Source organism: Dipodomys ordii, unplaced genomic scaffold (genome assembly GCF_000151885.1).
Source record: "Dipodomys ordii isolate 6190 unplaced genomic scaffold, Dord_2.0 Scaffold60, whole genome shotgun sequence".
Taxonomy (NCBI): domain Eukaryota; kingdom Metazoa; phylum Chordata; class Mammalia; order Rodentia; family Heteromyidae; genus Dipodomys; species Dipodomys ordii.
In genome coordinates this window covers 10,518,437-10,524,371 of record NW_012267276.1, presented here as the reverse complement: position 1 = coordinate 10,524,371, position 5,935 = coordinate 10,518,437, and the positions used below count along the sequence as shown (strand labels likewise).

The 5,935-nt window shown below is 39.5% G+C and overlaps 1 long non-coding RNA gene across 1 annotated transcript; it reads right to left on the bottom strand.

Annotated features, from left to right (window-relative positions):
• Positions 1-1,950: 1,950 nt before the first annotated feature.
• LOC105989849 lies at positions 1,951-4,169 on the bottom strand. Its single transcript, XR_001175269.1, has 3 exons — positions 4,082-4,169; positions 2,721-2,802; positions 1,951-2,093 (listed from the first exon to the last, which is right to left on the bottom strand). It is a non-coding gene; the product is annotated as an uncharacterized LOC105989849 (long non-coding RNA).
• Positions 4,170-5,935: the final 1,766 nt, after the last annotated feature.

Sequence of the window (5,935 nt, the reverse complement as noted above, 5' to 3'; positions counted from 1 at the left end):
CCACACACACATACAATCTCACACACACAAATATGGAAATCCAATGAAATTTTCCAAAGATGAACAAACCAGTAGATACAGACCTAGCTGTGCTAATATATGTCCAGGATCATAAATGCACTTGGACCAAAAGGAGCACAATGACCTATAATTTAGAACACACAGGGTTTCATCCTGAAGTGTTTATAACTTATTTCCATGGGTGTTGGACTGTCCTGAAAAAAAATAAACTAAATCATTTGCTTATTTGAATAGGGAAACTTGTAACAAGACACAAGATAATGCATGAATGGAAAATAGTAGACTAGTCTTTGTTTTGTAATTTTTGAAAGTGTGTTTGCATTTCCCTTATATTTGCTGTAATGGAAATGGGTTTTCACAAAATTGAGTCCAAGAAAACAGCAGGCTACCTTGTGATGTGAAAACAAATATTCAGCTGCTGTGCATTAAATGAGCTGATTAATACAGGTGTGCAAATTTAAAACTTTTGATTCTGAAACATGTTTTGCTTCTTACAATCATGTTTGGTCAAAGGTGTGAAACAAGTCCAGCCAAAAGGCAGACTTACGTATTATGAGAGGCTAAAACTGAATTCTAGGAGGTAATGAATATACTCTTGTTTATTTTTCAAAAGTACAGGTCTAGTTTGATTCTGTATTTTTATTCAGTGGAGGTCAGGCTTTCCCTGTTGACGAGGAATGTGTCTGTGTTGAGCTCAGACCCTGGTGAGAACGTGGAGGGGGGAGAGAAGCTAACCTTCATCTGGACCTCCTCTGTGCACACTTGTGTCTGTGAGATGATCTGTATACTACTGTCTCCTCCTGAACAGTTGGTGTGTGAGGCTCTTCCAAGCACGTATGTCACTCAAATCCAGTGTTCCTCCTTGTGATGTGCATTACCACCTTGGATGGGGATAATTTTCTGACCTCTGTTGTCAGGTAAATTTCCTATTACTCAGACCTTTATTTTTTATTCTAAGAGGGTCTCTTGCTTCCTTTTAATATTTATCTATAATAATAAAACTCATGTACAGTATATTTTCACATCATTTTTGTATGTGTGTGTGGACATGCACATGCACATGTGTGTGTGCTGCATGTCTGGCTTTAGTTCATGGTCTAGCAGTGATGACTGAGGATAATAGGCAATGGAGGTATCATGGACTTTCCTCTCAGGACTGACTTGGAAGCCCAATCCTCAGATCTCAGCCTCTCCATTAACTGTGATGTTAGGCATGAGCAACATTGTCAGGCTTCTCTTCGGTCTTTATCACTAATATTTAACCTAACTCTTCATGTTGTGATTGCATCCCATTTACCTAGGAAAATAACTATTTTTAAAGAATAAGCAGTTAAAAGTGCTTTCTCCAACCCATTTCTGCTGTGGCATCTATACCTGGTAACATTAAGGGATAAATGGTGGGGGGCAAGGAATCTTTTAGGGGAAAATATCTGCCCTTATTCCACAGAGAGCTTATAGTCTGCTATTATCTCCTTCAGCCTTTCTAGTGAACACATTTTTGGGAAAGCTGGAATGAAGAATGGAGAACTCAAGACTGTTGGAGAGAAATATAGCATATGAGGTAGTGAAGCTGTTTGAGAATATACTTCCAGGACTTTTCACTTACATGAATAATCCTGCAAAATTAACAAACACCATTCTATCTAATGACTTTAGAGTTTGTCTTGTATGCCCCTCTGCAGCCTTTACCTACATTGACTGATGTGTTGGCTATGGGACTCTTGATCAGACTGGCATGAACAGAACAGGAGCTTGAATACCCATTGCCCACTTTGATATCTGGGAAAGGCTGCAGATACAGCTCCACACATGTCACTGGTTGAACCAGAACAGCAGACCTACCACCCACAAACCGATGAACCAAGAAATGGCTGGCCAACACACTGAATTTTGTTTTCATTTTATTATATCAACAATTAACATAAGACAAAATAATATAAGTGAAAAACTTAGTGTACTCTGTGGACTAGGAAGGTCTTTAGATTTGGAAAGATGGGAAGAAGAATTGGGGAGCCAAAAATATGTGATCTGGGCTTCAGTGGTGCTCACACAATCATAGCTTCGTTATCAGTCTAAAAAGAAACATGAACAAAAAAAAAATCTTGGTATACATAGCCTCCAATTCTTATCTCAAATCCTGACAAACAGAACTATCCTAAAGAGTTTCTCAAAGCAGTGGGATAAACACCACAAAAACATGAAAGGGAGAAAATAGAAATATAAGGCCTGAGGTACTGAATCTAAGCTCAATTTGTGAGATGAATCATGGTGAAGAAGCTATAATTAACTACGAAGCTGACCTGGATTTTTTAGAAAAATCTACTACATTTATTCAATTGGTTAAAAACTATTTTTCACAAAGAATCTGACAGGAATCCTCAGATTCTGACATGATCTGCTGGAATTTGAGATCTGAAAGAAACTAATTGTGAGATTGCACTATAGCCTTTTGAAAACAGACACATTTTGTCCTGGTTTTGGTCTCCTGAGAGGGTAATAGCTGTGATCAGCCTTGGGAAGAGAAAGAGGTGGGGCCCTGGCCTGCACCATTCCCCTCAGGATAGAATCTTCTGCATTGGCCATGGCCTAAAGCATCTCCCAAGCCTGGGCAGCCTCCCTGCTGCTCCTCCCCAAGGGTAGTTCAACTGTTCATTTAAATTGTTCCTGCTTCCTGAGGCCACCTCACATTTCCACAGTACCTGAGCTCTCCTACAAGACAAGAGTGAAGTCTTTGGCAAAGATTCTGGGAGTGTTTTCAATCAAAAACTGCACCAGGGCAACCTGTCACACAAAAGGAGACACATAAACCACTCTTGTCATTTGGCAGTTATGAATCATCTGCTGTGTGAGACTGGGAGCAAACACAGCGAGGTTGAGGAATGTGGGGAGAAACTCAGAATTTAAATTGAAAATTATCTAGGAACCAGTTTTGTCAAAGACAAAACTAACAACCTATGGAGGGTGTTTATAGCCCAGAACTTGAAACACAATGAATGGACTAGAGGCACAGTGAGTCACTTTGCTTAACTGCCAACTTCTTTGTAATATCCAAAATTATATATTCCTTATAGCATCATTGTTATATCTCTAAATAGTATGCTTACTGTTGTATATGCTAATGTTGAAAAGAAAATCATTGAATAGAATGAACTGACATAATTCATTTCCAAAGTGCCGTGCCTTAAACTCAGGACAGCTGGTGTGTGGAGCTGTGGGGAAGGAAGAGCCCCTGCACCCAACCAGGTCTCATTCTCCCTGTGTTACTGTGAAGATGATTTAGAATATTTCACTGGTTTCTTATTTTTCAAGTGAATGAGGAATATGCTATAGTTTATATGTTCAACATCCCTCAAAGAAAACCTGGAGAAATTGTTTTCTTTACTTGAGTGCATTTGGGAGGAAAAGTTGAAGATGTTTCACTTAGTGGGAGGTAAACCTAAGGAGCTGAGCTCAAAGAATACTGAAGGATTCTAGTCTGTTCCTCTCATCTCTCTGTCTCACTCTATGGACTAGATCAGTACAAGTTATTAGATGATTCTCTTTACTAACGGGAATCTGATGGCTTATCAACAGGGACCAATCTTTCTCTGAATGAAAACAAATGGAAGAGGAACCCACATGCACAAGAGAGTCTCCAGTGTTCATACTTTAAACTCCTTCTTAAAGGGCCGAGCACTGTGCAGAATCTCCATCTCCACTGTACCGAGGAAGACACTAGCTTGAAAACCATCCCAAGATCACAGATCCACAATGGCAAGAAGAGAGCTGAATTTTGGTGGATTAACTCCAAAGCTGCAGTTCATGGTCACTATTGTCATTCTCCTTTCTTCCCTAGGGTTTGGTCAGCCTAGACTCCTCTATACTGAAGGGAAAGAGAAAGGACCACACTGCTGCTTTCTCCTTGCTGCACATGTTTGTAAACCTCACCAGAGATAGGGTGAGCATCTCTTTTCCTGAGGTCTGCAGTCCATTGTTTCCTTAAGTCCTGTTCTGTCAGGCTGGTCTTTCCATATCCAACCAGTCATTCTGTTGTCACAATGAACTTAGGAGAGGCCATTACCTTTCTCATGAGTTGCATATCAAATCCTGCCCTGGCATCCGGGGGCGGAAACATCAAGCTGGGGGCTGTGGACACAGCTAGGTTGTAGGAGGTCATCAGGTTTAGGGAGGAATTCTGGTGGATTTGACTTAACATTCCAAACAGATGTTTCAGCAGCAGTTGGTTGACTCTGGGCAGCATTTCTAAAAGACTGAACTCAGAAAAACACACCTTCATGCAACTAATTTCTTGTGGGAGAATCTAAATACAAAAAGTACCTTTTCTGTACATTGCACAGAACTCAGTGAGAGTATAGAAAAGGAATCATATACTTTAGTGCATAAAATATTTCCTTCAGATGACCACACTCCACATTGACTTGGAATGAATGTATAAAGATTAATTTAATAATAATGTCTTTAAAAATAAATTCTGTATTGGTTCACATTATACTCAACTATAATCTTCCTGAAAAATCAGCTACATTATTTCTGAAAGGGCAGTTATAAACTCAGGGTTAGTGATTACATCCCAAACTACATACTATAATAAGAGATTCTAGATATAGACTTTGATGTTTATGTAAGTATTTGACCAAGGTGAGATAATCCCCTAGTTACATGTATCAATCAGTATAATGTGCTTCCATTCGCATCAACTTTCATTATATATACATGGGAATGATGCCATGGACAAAATAGCATAGGAAAACCATCATTGACACACAGAGTATTATTGCCTGCCTCTGTGAAATCCTGCATGCATCTGACCAAACAAAACGTTTTTTAACACTCACAATTATTTCAGTAGCTTCAACACTCAAATCCATAGAGCTACTTTTTCCTAAGAGTGTAAAAGTTGGATTTATTAACCAGAACAGGTTAATTTCCTGCATCCTACCTCTGGGCCAGAATGATTTTCTCGTCTTCACGGTCTTCATTCATGATCCCAAGCCATGTCTCATACATGGGAGTATAAAATACACCGCCTTGTACATTGCGAAGAAAATCCTTCCAGAGACAAAAGCAGGATATTGTAATGGCGCAAACTATGTCATACAATCATAACATATACATGGAAGAAATGGATGGACCCCCATACCCCATCTCCATGAATGATTCTGTGACCTACATTGCCCTTTCTACACCACACCTAAGACAGATGCCAGCAGCCTCCCAACCAGAACTGAAAGCACAAACAGTGGAGCTGAGGCAGGAGGGATTAGGGACCTGCTAAACAAAATTCAGAAACAAAGTATTTGGAAACATGGATGCACTGTCTTTGCTTCAAACAGAAACAATAGAATTCCTTCTTGTCACAAGGAACAACTCTGTTTCATAACAGGCTGCTCTCCTCCTCAGAGGAATTCTCCCTCAAAATTAAAAGGTGGACCCATATATAACAGAGCAGAATGTAAAATAAGAGCCAGGAACTTAAATGCACTAAGTGAACAGTCCCTACTTGAAGAAACTTCACAATCACCTGTGTTCAGGGACTGTGAGGGTGAAGACCCATCTCTCCATCTTTCTGAAAACCCCTAATTGACAGGAACAATCCACTCTAAAGGACAAAGCTGGCTATGCAGTGGTTTTAAATCCTATTGCTGAGCAGAAGTAGGCCCACACATTTCACCTATTCCTTTCCAGTTTATTGAATAAGTAATGTTTTTCTGAACAAATACTCCTGTACATATCATAAGGGAAGGCTTAGTTTTACAATTTGTTATTACTGAATCTTGGGTTAAAATTCCCCAAGACTCTGGAATGATAAGAAATACATCACGTTATACCTATGAGTATCAGTTGGTTAGCTTTCCATTTACATCCATAAAGAGTAGCTATATTATGTGTCTTTCAGCCTGGTAGGTGAGAGCAT